The 16,166-nt window shown below is 38.4% G+C and overlaps 1 long non-coding RNA gene across 1 annotated transcript in view; it reads left to right on the forward strand.

Annotated features, from left to right (window-relative positions):
- Positions 1-16,166, forward strand: part of LOC102160577 — a 162,097-nt gene that overhangs the window by 1,219 nt on the left and 144,712 nt on the right. The window lies entirely within an intron of this gene.

The following is a 16,166-nucleotide window of genomic DNA, read 5'->3' on the forward strand; positions in this document are numbered from 1 at the left end:
TACCATTCATGAGTTTAACTTATCCCTTGGGGCTAACTGCATGTGGAGCAGGATAATCAGAAGCAACACAATTTAAAGACCAATTGACAGGCCAACGTTCCCCATCTCCCAGCCAGTATCAGGGCGAGATCATGTTACATAGGAAAATTAAATGTTTTGGGGTCAGTGGGTGACACTTGAAAAACTGCTGGTTCTGCAGGATGCACCCTATATGAGCTATCTTTTGCAATGGTGGATGTTTGGTTCTTAGAGATTCTGTTTTTGTAGGGATTTGTTCTCAATTACCAAATGGGCAGTTGGAATGATTTGTTGGCGTGCGAATGCTACAAAATTTGACCCAAATAAGACTTCTGGTTCAGGAAAATTGGAACTAGCCCCAAACTGTTAATGGATTCCTCAAAAGACCAAAATAGGAGGCATCCAGATGGTGTGGACTCTGATATAATGGGGGGTTGCCTGTACTTGAAAAAGACCTACCTGTCAGAATATCCCTCAGAAGGTTAGATGGGATGCCTCTGTGTCAGAGCAGCTTAGCCATGTTAGTTCCTGACCTACTTGGTCAAGTCACCAGTCACATATCTTTGGACCCTTTCACGCTTGGGGATCCTCAGTGTCTTTTCCTGGAACTGGGTTAAGTGTCCTCATTCCATGTTGTCAGCTGGTCCTCCTACCAGAGGCTTTTCCCAATCTCACCTCTTGGTTCACAGGGCTGGCCACTTTTCTTTACAAAACCAAAAATGACATGGGGAATGATACTGTTGACTCCTGGAGGTTAGTGAGGAGGGGGAAAAGCTCTGTTGTGGCTACGATTGCCTTGTACCAGGGTCAAGTGAATGGTGCTAATGGCAAGACAATGGGCAAGACTGCCCTGGCTCCCACTCATCCATAGGTCCCCACTGTCCCCAGGTGTCTGGTACTGCAAGAAGGCCAGACAAAGGTAGGCATGTGTGAGTTTGTCTCTGACCCTCAACCATGCCACAGCAGAATCCCCTCAAGGAGGGGCAGCTGAGGTTACTCAGGAGGCTGTGTTGTGTATGCACCACACCTGAGTATCAAGTCAAAGGGAAGAGTTGCTCTGAATTCCCGTGAAGGCTTGCCACCCTTCCACCCCTTCAGTGTGAACTCAAAGACCAGGGTCAGTGCTCCTCACTCAAACCTCCCAAAGCCTCTGCTGTCTTCCCTCTGGAGCTGGGAGGGAGCCTGAACCCTAGTGGAGAGATGCAGGCCTACCATCTGTGGTCCATTCCATTTGGAGTGCCAGAAATTTGTTACTGATCCATTAAAATTGGGCCTCAACAAGGTTCCTTCTGCCCGGTATCATTCAAACACATGATGTCAGTATCGTAAGTGGTTCTGTGCAGTTGTTTATGAACCATCAGGTGTTACTGCCCCTGCAGGAACTTACCTAAAAAGGGTACCCTCTCATGCTGAGTGTTAAGAATATTGGTCATTTTAAAAAATTGAGATATAATTGATATATAACATTAGTTATAGGATACAACATAATGATTCAATTTTTGTGTAGATCTCAAAAGGACCACAATAATTCTAGTTAATATCCATCAACATACATAGTCACCACATTTTTTTCTTGTGATGAGAACTTTTAATATTTACTCTTGGCAACTTTCATGTATGCAATACAGTGTTATTGATTCTAGCCACCATGGTACATATTACATCCCCATGACATTTATTTTATAACCAGAAGTTTGTTCCTTTTGACTGGTTTTGCCCCCCCACACACACACCTCAACCTAATCACCCTTTTGATCCACCATCCCACATACCCTATTCCTCTACTTCTGGGAACCACCAGTCTGTTCTCTGCATTTATGAGCTAGTTTTTTGTTTGTTTTAGATTCCATGTATAAGTGAGGTCATATGGTATTAGCTATCCAAGTGTCTAGGCAGATGAGGGTGACAGGATCTGAAGTTTGCCTGGATGTGAGGTGGTATGACCAAGTGCTATGTCAGGTCTGCAGGAAGAGGATGATGGCTACAAGAGGGTGGGAGAAAGTGGTCAATGTTGACCACACCTGCTCTTATCAAGTGGACTCTCATTCAGGGCTTTATTTTCTGATTTTTAGACTGTAATAGTTTGACAGGGTTGCTGCAGCTTTAGACCTTGGCAGAAATCTGATTGAGCCCTAGGGTTCTGTGCCAGAAGGCAACATCACTGCTTACCCTCTAGGAACCCACCCAAAACATGGTGCATTCTCATCATCAGTGTCAAGGAAATAGGATTCCATGGAGCTTCCAGAATTAGTAACATGTGATCTAAAAAAAAAAATAGCTCATTCCTGAGACCCTTTAGTGGTTGAGCCAATATCTCCAGCCCAGAGTTCTCCAATTTTCTTTTTCTTTTTTTTTTTTTTCCTTTTGTCTTTTTGTTGTTGTTGTTGTTGCTATTTCTTGGGCCGCTCCCGTGGCATATGGAGGTTCCCAGGCTAGGGGTCCAATCGGAGCTGTAGCCACCGGCCTACGCCAGAGCCCAGCAACGCGGGATCCGAGCCGCGTCTGCAACCTACACCACAGCTCACGGCAACGCCGGATCGTTAACCCACTGAGCAAGGGCAGGGACCGAACCCGCAACCTCATGGTTCCTAGTCGGATTCGTTAACCACTGCGCCACGACGGGAACTCCAAGTTCTCCAATTTTCAAGGGCCTTATTTTCCTTTGTCATTAGACTTGTCTGGAGCTACTTTGGTTTACAAAAAAATCTCATGACCTTCTAATGTAAGGGAACATATGTCCTTAGTACAGTAGCCAGAGTGATGATCCTTTTAAAATTATAGTTTTGGTCTTCATTTCTCTCCTTCAAAGCTTGCTTGGTTTCTTGTCTCACTCATAGTAAGAAAACAATGCAACCTAAGCCTTCCTCCCATTTATTTCTTTTACCTGCAATTGGTCTCCAGTCACATGGTCTCCTTACTGCTCCAAGAATAAATCTGGTAAATTCTCACCTCTATTTTGGGTATTCCCTGAACTTGATAATACTCTCCTTATAACTACCCTATGACTCACTCCCTTACTTCAGGTCTGTGTTTTCTAAATAAGACTTTCGTGATCACTCTATCAAAAATTGTATCCCAACCACCATATTTTTTTCTTCTTCCATAACACATTTTTCTCCATTGAATTGACCTTTTTGAATTTTTTGGTTGTTGTTAATCATATGTTGTCCACCAAAAACAAAGCTCCTTGAGGGTAAGGATTATTGTTTTGTTTGAATTGCCTAGAACAAAGCCCAGTTTAAAATAAGTCCTCAAAAATACCTATATATTGTATACATTGAATGGAGTTGGCAGCTTTATTCAGTGTAGGCAGTAACAAAAGGATATCTAGGAGAAAATCCTCTATTTAGGGACTGCTCTCTGAAGTGGGCTTCTTAATTATGCCAGTGTAGAATAAGTAGACATCCATTGTCCTGGGTGAAGAATTGGGGGGTTGTTTCTGTGGAGTTTAAGGAAGCTATCACACTTCTGAAGAGATGTGGGAAGGGGAGGAACAATATTTAAAATCCCGTACACCTTCTGGCAATCTCACGAGGTGATCCATGAAAAAACGGTCTTTGTTTTGATTCTGATTTATTTTTCTCTATATTGCTTTTCACACTATCTTTATTTTACTTGTTTTTATAGTCTTACTAGAATATAACCTCCCTGAGGGTGAACATTTGATTTATTTATTCATGACTCTTAAAAAATAAACTGAGGTGTATTAAAATTTTTTGAGTTTACTTGAGCAAAAATTGATTTTTACTGGACAGAGCCAAACTAGAAGTGGTTAGGAACATTCCATCAATGGGAGTCAAGGCTAAGACCTAATCTGAGAAGTGAATTTGCCTCTTTTTCTTTTTCTTTCTTTCTCCCCCCCCCCCCTGCTTTTTAGGGCCTCACCTGCATCATATGGAAGTTCCCAGGCCAGGGGTTGAATTGGAGCTGCAGCTGCTGGCCTACACCTCAGCCACAGCAATGCCAGATCCAAGCTGTGTCTGTGACCTACATCACAGCTCATAGTAGTGCTGGATCCTTAATCCATTGAGCAAGGCCAGGGATCAAACCCATGTCCTCGTAGATACTAGTCAGGTTCATAACCCTGCTGAGCTACAACAGGAATTCCCTGACTCGGTGTCCACTAGATACAACCAAGTTAAAGACTGAGAGAAGAAAGGATTTATTATTACTTGCAGCAAGTAGGAACACTGGGGAACTTTCTCAAAGCAGTGTCTCTCTGAACAGCAAAACTGGGGAAGTTTTAAGCTTTAGGGTACATATATATTCCTTAAGGGCTTGAGCAGAGGGGAATTCAACATAGAATTGGGGTAAAGGTCTATAGATTCCAAGCTTTAGTTGATTGAAGCCAAGAGCATTAAGTCATCATTCCAGCCTCCACCTGGGTGGGGGCTTTAGTTCCTGCAGAACTCAAAGATATAATGTATATCCCTTGATGGCGAACTAAGACTCTGCTTTATTACTGTACCTTCTCTATTCTTGCATTCCCTTGTTCCCTCAAGATCATTAATTACTGAGACTTGTTCAAGGGCAAGCATTGCACCCAGGTTTAGATCACAAATTGGGTTAGGCCAAAATGTCTTCTCTTATGTCAAGAAAGCCATGCCTGGCTTTTTTTCTCTAGAGATCCTCTTACTTATTGACTTACAAGACTTATAAAGAAGATTTTAAAAAGGAAATAATTAGGGAATTGCTATTGTGGCTCAGTGGAAATAAACCTGGCTAGTATCCATGAGGATGGGGCTTCAATCCCTGGCCTCACTCAGTGAGTTGACAATCTGGTGTTGCTGTTATCTGTGGTGTAGGTTGCAGACATCACTCAGATTTGTCGTTGCTGTGGCTGTGGCTTAGACCAGCAGCTGCAGCTCTGATTTGACCCCTAGCTTGGGAACTTACTTATACCACAGGTGTGGACCTTAAAATTAAAATAAATAAGTAAATAAATAAAAATAAACTTCTGGGCAGAATGCTTCCTTACATGTCTTCTTATTTAATCTTCCCAACAATCCTATGAACTAGCTACTATTTGCTTATTTCACATATGCAGAAGGGTATTTAGAGATGGTAAGATACTTTTTCCAGGTCACAGGATGAGGATATTACAGAGGTAGGATTTGAAGCAACACCATCTGGCTGTACAGCTCGAGCTCTCAAATATGACTCTATACTACTTCATGACTGCTATACAAGCCCTTATTCTTAAAATATCCTCTTCCCTTTATTAACCATAATAATTCACACTTCACATATTTAGCAGGACTACTTTTCTCTTGAACTTGGAAAACTTTCTCTCATTAATGTTTGAAAGTAAATCATTTTTAATTTTAATGATAGGTAACTCCAATTCTCTCTCTCTCTGCTTCTCTTTTCACTCCTACTTCTCTTAACATTTGAAAAAAGTCTGCCTAATATTAATAATGTTTCTTAGAGAAGAAAATCCAGACAGAGGGAAGGAATCACCTTTTATTTGGTGTGCCAGTCTTCCAAAATTACTTATTCATGGGCACTAGGAAGGCAGTTTACTAGGTTTGCTACTAGTACATTTCTGGATAATGAGTCTAAAACCATGGAAAATAAAATCAGAGGATGAAATGATTCTGAGAGATCAAAAGGTGGGAAAATGTAATATAATATTTTATTGATATTTAATTTTTCTTTCATTTTTATGTTCAAAATTCCTTCAACAGGAGACATAATACTATTGAATCAATAAAATAAGTTTTAGGAACTTGTATTTCTGCAAAAAATAAATACAGAAACTTTATAAAGTGACCCACTCTTAATACCTTTCTTTTTAAATTTAAATTATATTTGAAGAGAAATTTTTTTTTTCTCAATAAGCGGATGAGGTTTTATATACAGGTTGGGACTTTAGCTTCATGTATTGATGTAAAAACAAGTTCTTCCATGCTTGACTTTTACAAAGGCTGGCCCTGCTACTTCAAAAGGAAATTTTTATTTAATCCTTCCTGTTCTCCTGTAATATAATTGCCAAAAGTATTACTGAACAGGAGAATGACTTATCCTGATGAAACTATTTGATGGCAAATTGGCTAAAAATCAAATTAGCTTAGTTGTTTGGTGTTAAAAAATTCAGCGTCCCATTTTCCATATGATTTGTCATGAAGCATTTGCAAAAATCCCAAATTTATTTTTAAAATATACAGAATGTAAATATCAAAAGCAGTTTTTAGAAGAAAAGATTTTGCTTTGAGATTATACTTAATTTATTAAAAAGGACTCTTTTCACCACCAGCCCTCCCACTTTATATATTTCCATTTCCAGGAATGGCAAATTGAGATGGTTGACTACTGCACTGATAGAAAACTATAGAAATCTATGAAGTGACTACTCTGTAAAATGCAGTGCACTCAGTACCAATGTTGATCAAAAGAATCAAAATAATTTCCCTGTCCATGTTGTAAAAGCAAAACAAATTATCATAAAAACAGCATTATGTGTTGCTCTGGTGAGTGCTAAATTATGTGCTAAAGACAATTTCAGGGTGTATTGGATTTGTGATTAAATGTAACTAGTTTAAAAAAATTTACTCTTGGAGTTCCAATTGTGGCTCAGCGGGTTACAAACCTGTCTAGTATCTGTGAGGATATGGGTTTGATCCCTGGCCTTGATCAATGGGTCAAGGATCTGGCATTGTTTTATTTTTTTTAGGGCTGCAGTCAAGGCATATGGAGGTTTCCAGGCTAGAGGTCAAATTGAAGCTGAAGCCGGTGGCCTATACCACAGCTCAGGGCAATGCCAGATCCTTAACCCACTGAGTAAGGCCAGGGATTGAACCTACTTCCTCATGGATACTAGTCAGGTTTGTTAACCACTGAGCCACAATGGAAACTCAGGATCTCTCATTGTTTTAAAGACAATATTTAATGTCTTTATAATTTTTAAAATAGTAACAATTTTAATATTAATTTGGAGCATTGTAGATCAAAAAGCAATTGTTAGACAAATTTTGGTGTATTTGTCTATATAGCCTTAAGTGCAAAAAAAGAAAAAAAAAAAAGAAAAGAAGAGAGCCTGGGAAAACTTTACACTTTGGAAGGGGGTCTCCCTAAATTGCTGGATAATTCAATAAACATTAGCTAGTGAATAGAAGACACAATGAGTAAGGAAGTTGAAGAAACAAATACAGTGTGTGAATAATTTGTGGAGCTAAAGGACAATGGGTGAAAGAGAAAGGTGATCAAAGGCTAAAGAGTCCCCAAAGTAAATGAAAGAACAAGAAGCCAAATGTTAATCATTACGCTCATAGACTGGTAAGCAACTGGTGTTGCAAATCCAGTGCTCTGCCAAATTCAGGTAATTTCTTTAGAAAGCTTCTTTAGTCCTGTCTTTAATCTATGAAAGTTAGTGTCAAATAGGCTCATTTCCAGACACCGAAATGAAAAATAAACCATATTTTACTACCTTAGCACACAAAATATGTAGAATGCAGCCAATCAACCCAGAGGAACTCTTTGAAATGAATAAATGCATATGGTTCTACATGTGTTTCTTCATGCTCTACATTGTAACGTGGAGACCTGCTGAACTTGTCCCAATGACCTCCTCTGTTCTTTGCCTGTCCTTCCTTTTCATCCTCCTTCATGTTCTTTTAGATAAGATTTTGAGATTTTCCATCTTTTTCACTATATGATCAGTAGTAAATGTAGAAAAAAATAAAGCCATGAGATTATTGCCACATGAGATTACTGCCACAGCCTTCTCTTATGAATCATATTTTGATTCTTTACCTTCAGTGTTGGAGAAATTTATCTTGATCTCCAGATTTCAACATGTCTGAAACATTCCATGAGTGGTCTTATTTAACTTCATATTGAAGTATCTACGCAAGGATCAAAATCAGCTAGAAGGCAGACTCTGTGATTTTATATGTTTTTAATCTGAAATCAAATTTGTCTTCCAAATTATTAGCCAATGAATCACAACTAAAGCAGCATTTCAAAATGTATGTTTGTATCAGATCAGCTGAATTATATGTGGTCATATGTATGTGAGCAAGAGATCAAATATGATTTTCTGCATTAAGTGTTTATCCTAATGAAGCCTGACTGAACTTTTTGGTAACTTTATCACCTCTTTTTACTTCAGAGATTTATTGACATAATATTTACTGGTTATTTTTACTCTAATTTGGATTGTTGCCTAGGGCATAGCAAGAGTAGGAAGAGAATGCTTGCAGTTCTTTCTTTGAAAAACAAAAAATCAAACATTTATTTCCTTCACTTTATGGGAGAGAGGGAGTGGGGGAAAAGAGGGAGAATTCCATTGGACTTCTGCTCTTTTTTAGTAAAGACATGGAGGGTTTTTTGCTCAGCTTCACTCTGGGGTGGGAAAAAAATGAGTCCACCTTTGTAGTATTTGGAAACTGGGAGAAGAATGGGGTTAAATGAGATAGAAGGGAAAAAATGGAATCTGGTATGATACAGAATTTTAGTGATTTAGGCATAATAGGGAAAGAATGCTAGCAGTAGAACTTTCTTGAGTCAAGGAATGGTATTAAGTTCTTCAGGCAAGATGGAATTGAGCCTTCTCCAGAAACTGAAAGGCCTTAGTGGCTCAAACAGAGATTGGTGGGAGTTTCTTAAGAGGCTGAGGGGGAGGGCAGCATTTGAAATTAGGAAGAAAATGAACTGCACAGTTGGTGTGCCACAAGAAAATACCTGAACTATCCAAGAGGGTGCAAAGGGTCTTAAACACTAAGGCAAATTTATCAGAATTGAGACTTGTTACCCAATATTGCAGGTTCAGGTTCAATCCCCGGCCCAGTGCAGTGACTTAAAGGATCTGGTATTGCTTGGATTCAGTCCCTGGCCTGAGAACTTCCATATGCCATGGGTGTGGTTATAAAAAGAAAAAAAAAAGTAGGACTGCTGTGACTTAGCTTCTATATCTCTCAGTTAAAAAAAAAAAAAAAAAAAGTTTTTTTTTTTTAAATAAAGACAGTTTTTTAGAGCAGTTTTAGATTCACAGAAAAATTGAGGGGAAATATACAGACTTACCATATACCCCTACTCCCACATATGCATAGTTTCTCTCATTATCAACATTCTCCAGCAGAGTGGTATATTTGTTGTAATTGATGAAACCTTATTGACCTGTCCTTATCATGCAAGTCTTGACTGTACATAAAGATTCATTCTTGGTGCTGTACATTCTATGGGATTGAACAAATGTATAATGACATGTATCCATCATTATGGATTTTTTACCACGCTGAAAATCTTCTGTGCCCCCTCTTTTTCCCTCTACACTTTTGACATCTTCAACCCCTAGAAACCACTGATCTTTTTGTAGTCTCCATAGATTTGTCTTTCCCAGAATGTCATGTAGATAAAATTACACAGTATGTAGGCTTTTCAGACTGGCCTCTTTCACTGAGGAATATGCACTTCAGGTTGCTTCATGTCTTTTAATGTCTTGATAGCTCATTTCTTTCTTAGTGCTGAATAGCATTCCATTGTCTGGATATACCACAGATTATTTATCCATTCTCCTACTGAAGGAGATCTTGTTTGCTTCTAAGTTTTGGCAATTATGAATAAAGTTTCTGTAAACCTACCTGTGCAAGTTTTTTGGTAGACCTAGTTTTTCAACTACTTTGGGTAAGTAACAAGGGGTGAGATTGCTGAATTGTATTGTAAATCTAGCTTTGTAAGAAACCACCAAACTGTCTTTCAGTGCATCTCTACCATTTTGTATTACTACCAGCAATGAATGAGGGATCCTTTTGTTCCAAATCCGCATCAGCACTGGATATTGTCAGTGTTCTAGATTTTGGTAATTATAATAGATGTGTAGCACTATATAATTGATGTTTCACTTTGCAGTTCTCTGATGACTTGTGCGGCGAATCTTTCCATGTGATTATTTGCCATCTGTATATCTTCTTTGGTGATGTGTCTTTAAAGTCTTTAGCCCATTTCTTTTGTGTCTTTTGTAGAGCAGAAATTTTTAATTTTAGTGAAGTCCAACTCATCCATGTTTCTTTCCTGGATCATGCCTTTAGTACTCTATCTAAAAGATCATTACTGTATCTAAGGTTGTCTAAGTTTTCCCATTAGTTATCTTCTAGAAGTTTTATAGTTTCCGTTTTATGTTTTGTTGATCCATTCTGTGTTAATTTTTGTGAAGGATGTAAGGTCTGTGTCTACCTGCTTTTTTTTTTTTTTTAATGGCCATACCTGTGGCATATGGAAATTCTCAGGCCAGGGGTCAAATCAGAGCTGCAGCTGAGGTGTAGAGCCATAGCAATATAGAATATTGCTTCATAATGTATATGTGTATTTATAAGTAAATATATTTATTTCCTGTTCTTGTTTTATTGCATGAGCTAGAACTTGCAGTAGGATATTGAAAAGGAGGATGGGAGGAGATATACATGACCCACGAGACCTTAGTTAGAAAGCTTCAAGTATATTTCCAGTTAGTATGAATTAGCTGTACATTTTTTTTGTAGAGGTTCTTTGTCAAGTTGAAGAAGTTCCCCCTAATTCCTGGTTTTCTAAGATTTTTTATCATGAATAGATGTTGGATTTTGTCCAGTGCTTTTTCTACCTTTATTGATAGAATTGTGTGATATTTCTTTCTTACTTTATTGATGGATTATATTAATTGACTTTTTTTAGTTTGATGCAAACTTTATTTATTTTAAATGATTTTTATTTTTCCATTATAGCTGGTTTACAGTGTTCTGTCAATTTTCTACTGGACAGCAAGGGACCCGGTCACACATACCTATATACATTCTTTTTTCTCACATTATCACATACTCCATCATAAGTGACTAGATGTAGTTCCCACTGCTATACAACTGAATCTCATTGCTTATCCATTCCAAAGGCAATAGTTTGCATCTATTAACCTTTTGAATGTTAAACCAGTCTCCCATACCTGGGTACCTGTAGGGTTTTTGCTTTTATCTGTAAAAAGGGAATAATAGTCTTTACATTATAGAATAATGGAGGGTTAAATAAATTAGTTTCAAAACAAACTGTAGGGGAGGAAAACATCTTTTCTTTCTACCTTTCTAAGTTCTATGCCTGGGACTCTGTAATAAAAGACAGATAAACAAGAGAAAAGTATACTTTGTATACTTTTTTTATTTAATATGTTTTATATGACACAGGAGACTTTATAATGAAGAACCAAATAAGTGGTTACACCTGATCATTTTTAAGCTAGATTTAATGGAATAGAAAGTTGTGGAAAATGTAATAGGAAAAAGGGTATGAGCTATGTATAGTAAACAGGGGGAAACTTGACAAGGTCTGTCTGTCAGATTCTCCTAACATCCCTCTGAAGTTCCTCCATCTTTAGGGATAAGGATGTTACCTTCATCTGGGTATAGGAAGAGAACCTCTCCCACGATGGCCTTATGACCTGCTTCAGGGGAAGGTGTGAAAGTCCTTCATGTACCTATTATTCTAAGTCTTCAGCTTGAAATACTGAATATTTCAAGGTGTTTTGTTTGTTTGTTTGTTTTTGTTTTTTGCTGTTTGGGCCATACCTGTGGCATATGGAAGTTCCCAGGCTAAGGGTCAAATCAAAGCTATAGCTGCTGGCCACAGCCACAGCCACCGCAAAGTGGGATCCAAGCCATGTCTGCAACCTACACCACAGCTTATGGCAGTGACCCTCAGCACCCGACCCACTAAGCAAGGCCAGGGATTGAACCCACATCATCACGGATACTCGTCGGATTAGTTTCCACTGGGCCACAGTGGGAACTCCTAGGGGGCTATATTTTTGAGTGTGTCCTAAACTTCATAAGTTCTTTACAAGGCTTAACAGATTCAAAGAACCCTGTAAGTGACAATTTTTACTCTTAGGGGCAGATTCACTAATCTCCTTAGAGATGGATCTGTAAATTAGAATAAAGATTTGTTCATGTATCACAGGAAATATTTGGTGAACATTTTGACATGTTATTTTTTTCCCCTGCTAAGATAGTCATGTGGTGGAGTTCCTGTTGTGGCTCAGCAGGTTAAGGAAAAGATATTGTCTCTGTGAGGATGAAAGTTCGATTCCTGGCATCTCTCAGTGATTTAAAGATCTGGTGTGGCTGCAAGCTGCAGTGTAAGCGGCAGATGAGTCTCTGATCCAGTGTTGCTGTGGCATAGGCTTTGGCTGTTGCTCTGGTTTGACCCCTGGCCCGGGAACTTCCATATGCTGCAGGTACAGCTATAAAAAGAAAAAAAAAAGAAAAAAAAAAGAAAAAAAAAGATATTCGCATGGCAATTGTAATTAATCAGAAGGTTGCTTGTGAAAGCAGTAGAGTCACTCCTCTGTATTGCAGGTACTGCCTCTGCAGACTCAATCAACTACAGATTGAATTTGATCTGGGATTGTTGGAATCTATGGATACAGAACACTTGAAAATGGAGGGCTGTATAAAAGCTACATGTTAGGTCTATGAGTCAAGTGTCAACATGGCTTTAGTTGAAACCTTAATTTCCAAGCAAAGACAGGTCTGGCTACAGTCACTCTACCCTGGGTTATCCTTGAGGTAGTTCTGCCAATTCTCTCACTTTTTTCTTTATTTACTGATTGCTGGTAGAGAACTTTTCTTTTATAAAAATTTAATAAAATAAAAACCTCAGTAAAACAGAATTGGGATCTCAGAAGGGGGAGCTTTCATGCCCTGATATGATAGCAGAGCCCAACAGGAAGAAGGGTTTCCTCTTCTTTTCTGTTAAGGACTCAGCCCATGAAAAGCCACAGTCTCTCTCTCTCTCTTTTTTTTTTTTTTTTTTTTTAACTACTGTCCTCTCAACTTCCTTTTCCTTTCTATAAAAGTGTTCTCCTTCCCTTGCCAAGTAGGGACTTTCACGTCGTGGTTCACCCAGGTTGCAGACCCCGAATTGGAAATCTCTGCTGAGTCTGTATAAACCCATCTTTGCTGGAGGAATATCTAGCAAGTCTATTTGGTTCAGGTCAACACTTTAGAAATGTTAATGAATTCAATTAGACTGCTTAATACTGAAGCCATTTTGCCTCTTTGGACTTACTTTGCATTTATCTGCTCAGATGCTTTGAATTGCATTTAAAGTTTAATTCACTCAGGATCACCTCTTGCCAGGTTTTTTTTTTTTTTTTTTTTTTTTGCACCCCTTCTAGCACTTGCTCTACATATTTCCAGGCACTCTGTAAAAGTAGCTGTTCAAGTCATTATTATTTTAATCAAATTGACTACATGACTTAATTGCCCTTCCTCTAGCCAGTTCTACAGACTGTCTAAATTCCTCAATTTTACACTTAAGTGTATTTAACTACAGTCTAGTTTTAATATACAATTTTACATACAGTTTTTTTCCAACAAGAAATCTAGGCTCCTCAAGATCAATGAACACACGATAGTGCCTTATTGCTTCCTCTTTATCATTCCTCCCAACTTTTCCTCACTACCATTAAACACATAATCTCTTTCTCAGAACTCTAAGCCACTTGTTTTATGTCATTCATTTTCAGTATTTATTCACTTATTGTTCTGTACTATTATTATTTATTTTTACTTACATTTTATTTTTCTAACAATAATCTGGTTTAATTTTGATTTCTTTTTTTTTTTTTTCAAAGAGCTTAGTACAAGAATACACACTTGTTAGATGCTTAATAAATATGTGTCAGTAAGTTACTTCATTCAGAGTTTTGGCTGAAAGAGAAGAAAAAAAAGTACGACATGAGAGTTATGAATTAAGTTTTATTTGGGGCAAAATGAGGATTATAGCTTGGGAGGCATTTCAGATAGCTTTCCCATAGCTCTGAGAAACTGCTCTAAAGAAGTAGGGAGGAAGTCAGATATGTGCATGATTTTAATGAAGGTGTTGCCTAAACTCTATCCACCAGTGATGAATAAAAATACAGAGACAAGGGTTTTGGGTAAAGGAGAAAAAGAGCTTTTATTGCTTTGCAGGGCAAAGGAGGCCACAGTAGGCTAATACCTTAAAGACTGTGTCCTTCCTTGGGGAAAAATTGCAGGGAATTTTATAGTCTAAAAGGAGGAAAAACAGAGTTTGAGCTGAAAATCAGGATTGGGACAAACATGTATTTTTCTTTCTTTGGGGGAATCTTAGTCATCAAACCTGGCATCAGGAGATCTTGGGATGATCATGGTGGTGGTCTTCTGGGTTAGTGCCTAGAATAACAGCATTTGTGAAAAGGGTCTATTGATCAAAAGATTAGAATAGTAAAGTTCCTGAAAAACATCATGTGGTAATAATCCTTAACCCACAGGCAGTTGTGCTCACGGTGCCTAATCTTTCGTTTACAGGTGATTGGGTCTAGGGTGCAATCCAACAAGGGAGAAGCACAAAGAAGGCTATTCAGCTTTAAAGTAGTCCAAGCTATTCAGTTTTAAAGTATTCATTTCGAAAAGAAGCATAAGGAATATAATTTTCCCCTTAGGTGTATGAGATGCCTACATCATTATGGGTATCCCTTGAGACAAACCAGGACCCTGCTGTATTATTGTTGCTTGACTGACTGTTCCTCCCTCCCCTGATAAGCAACTGTCTGAACCCACCCATTGGATGTCAGAGAAGGCCATGGAGGCTGAAAGAGGCCAGTTTACTGAAAACAAGAAATGGGGGTGGGAGGATGTGCCTGGGCTGTGGGATGGAAATCCTGTGAAATCAGATTGTTATGATCATTATACAACTACAGATGTGATAAATTCATTTGAGTAATAAAAAAAATGAAAAAAAAAATCTTAAAAAAAAAAAAAATGAAATGGGAGACATTGAAAGGCCTTTGTGACCAGGATCCCTGCAGGGCCCTGCTGGGTTACAAAGGGGGATATGTGCAGTTGAGAACACACATTTTGGCAGAAGGTTGCTGCTAGTCACAGGGAGAAGAGGTGTCCATTAATGGTTTTAGAGCTTTTCTAGATAATGAGAAGATTCAAGAAATTGGGCTCATAAAATCTTCTTTTGAAAATAATCTAATTATCTGAAGGCCTTTTCTGCCAATTTTTCCTCAGATCCCAGAGTGCTTCACTCCTGATCTCCACCCTGAAATTTGAAGGTCAGTGACTACAGTGGCTAGTGACTTCATCCTTGTAGAGAGGGTAGATGGCAAGTGACAACTTTTAGTTGGCAGAAGATTGGAATGTGGTCTAATTTCTAGAAAAAACTCTTACTCCTACATTAGGGAACTCTTTAAGGTATTTAAAATAAATTTCCTAAGACAAAAGCAAATTATCAATTTGATACACAATTTAAGATTTTTAAAAATCTTAAGTAGCTGGATTTTTAAAAGGAAAATTTGCTTTGCCATTTTATAGTCACTTTTAGAAAATTGAAAATAAGTTTTAGGGTTACTTGTTATAAAAATTGTTTTTCCACTCTCACTTTGGCCTAAAGAGCTTTGAGGAGAAATGAAATCAAGTGAGTTTTGAGAGGGCCCTTCTGCCGAGAGTATAGCAGGTTCAGGATATTAGCTCAGGACCTGGAGGGCTCTAAGTCAGGCCAGCAGCTGGGAAGGTTGTATACACCTGGACTACAAAGAGCCCTGGGAATCAGCATTTTGGATACTTCTTAGGTGATTCTAATGAGAAACAGCATTGAGAATCACTCTTGGGAAAACAAAGATTATAATTTGTTTACCATAAGACCCAGTGTAATGGTTACAACTAAAGCCAGCAGCTTAGTCTATTGGCCGGTGCCTGTGCTGTTTTGGGAAGAGCATCTGCTTCTTCTCTCACAAAGCTTTTGAGCTCCAGAACATTCACACAGAAAAAGTTATTATAGGTATTCATGTTAATAAGAGGAGATGAGATGGGGTTCAATGTTGAGGTGACAGATTGGGGCCAAAATTTATGTCAGAAATCCAGTGTGATGGGGAATTTTGGCTATGTTTTTATGTGGAGCAGAGTTGTGTATTGCGACTGGAAAAAAAAACATACCTTTAATATGTGTGTATGATAGTGAAAATAGGAGTTTCTGCTGTGGCACAATGGGATCTGCAGTGTCTCTACAGCACCATCCCCAGCCTGGCCCAGAACAGTGGGTTAAAAGATCTGGTATTGCCTCAACTGCAGCTCAGATCTCATTTCTGGCCTGGGAACTCCATATGGTGGAGTTGGGGCGGGGGCGGCGGGGAGAAAAAAAGTTGATACGGAAAATATTTT

The sequence above is a fragment of the Sus scrofa genome, chromosome 13 (assembly GCF_000003025.6).
Source record: "Sus scrofa isolate TJ Tabasco breed Duroc chromosome 13, Sscrofa11.1, whole genome shotgun sequence".
NCBI lineage: Eukaryota > Metazoa > Chordata > Mammalia > Artiodactyla > Suidae > Sus > Sus scrofa.